Source organism: Microcaecilia unicolor, chromosome 1 (assembly GCF_901765095.1).
Source record: "Microcaecilia unicolor chromosome 1, aMicUni1.1, whole genome shotgun sequence".
Taxonomy (NCBI): domain Eukaryota; kingdom Metazoa; phylum Chordata; class Amphibia; order Gymnophiona; family Siphonopidae; genus Microcaecilia; species Microcaecilia unicolor.
The window spans coordinates 6,960,629-6,961,755 of NC_044031.1; positions in this window are offsets into that span (position 1 = coordinate 6,960,629).

The following is a 1,127-nucleotide window of genomic DNA, read 5'->3' on the forward strand; positions in this document are numbered from 1 at the left end:
GCTTGTCAATTTTAGTATATAAGCAGCTTGATCAGAGTATTACTTTGGAGAAACAAGGGCAGCCAACACTTTTGTGTAGTAATTCCGTTCTCCCAATGAGAAAATCATTGACTGTATTTGTATTGGGTAAGTAGTAAAAATTGCTTTTCTCAAACGTGGCCTTCCTAGTCTTTTATCACCTCAAATTGTGGGTGGCTGGTGCATAGGAATTTGGGGTGGTGGTAAAAGGACTAGAATAATTAAAAACAAAATCTAAGCTGCCAAATTCCAAATTGGTCCTCTAGGTCAGTCAGTAGAGCCGACGGAACTTCCCTAAGTTCGTATAGAACCCTCGAATGGATTCCATCTGGCCACGTTGCTTTGTCTAACTTTAGTTTAGCCAGCTCCTCACAAGCACAGTCCTCTGAAAATCATTTAGGGTCTACCACATCTCCATTCGTACTTGTGTTTCTCTTCTAGGTCCTGCTCTTGGCCCTTCAGCTGTGAACACAGAACAAAAATATTTCTCATTCCATATTATCAGCTTCTACATATTTCACCCCTTCACCTTCGAGTCTCACAATGCCGCTTGGGCACTTCCTTCTATCACTAACATATCTAAAATGTCTTGTCCCCTTATTTTAACGTTTTGGCTATTTTTTTCTTCCATTTGCATCTTTCCTTTCCTGACTACTTTACCGACTTCTCGTAGCTTTTCTAGATATTGTAGCCTGTCTTCCTTTTCCTGTATTCTCTTGTAGTACATTGGCTAACATGGAATCTTTCTACTTTTTGGGATCCTGCCAGGTACTTTTGACCAGGATTAGCCATTGTTGGAAACAGGATACTGGGCTAGACGGATCTTGAAGGATAATTTCTATGTTTTTATGTAGTCTTCTGCTGGTATCATTTTTCAAACAGGAACAAGTCCTGGAGGAGAAGGATCCTGGACTCCCCTCTTCCATGTTGATATGTTAGGAGAGTAAATCCAACTGGAATCTAATTCATTCTGAGCACCTCCCTGTGTCCCTGAGTGTGCTTCTGGTTTGTGTTTCAGATGCGGGTGACGTTTGAAGACATCACTGTCTCTTTCTCCCAAGAGGAGTGGGAGTATTTAGATGAAGGGCAGAAGGAGCTTCACAGGGAGG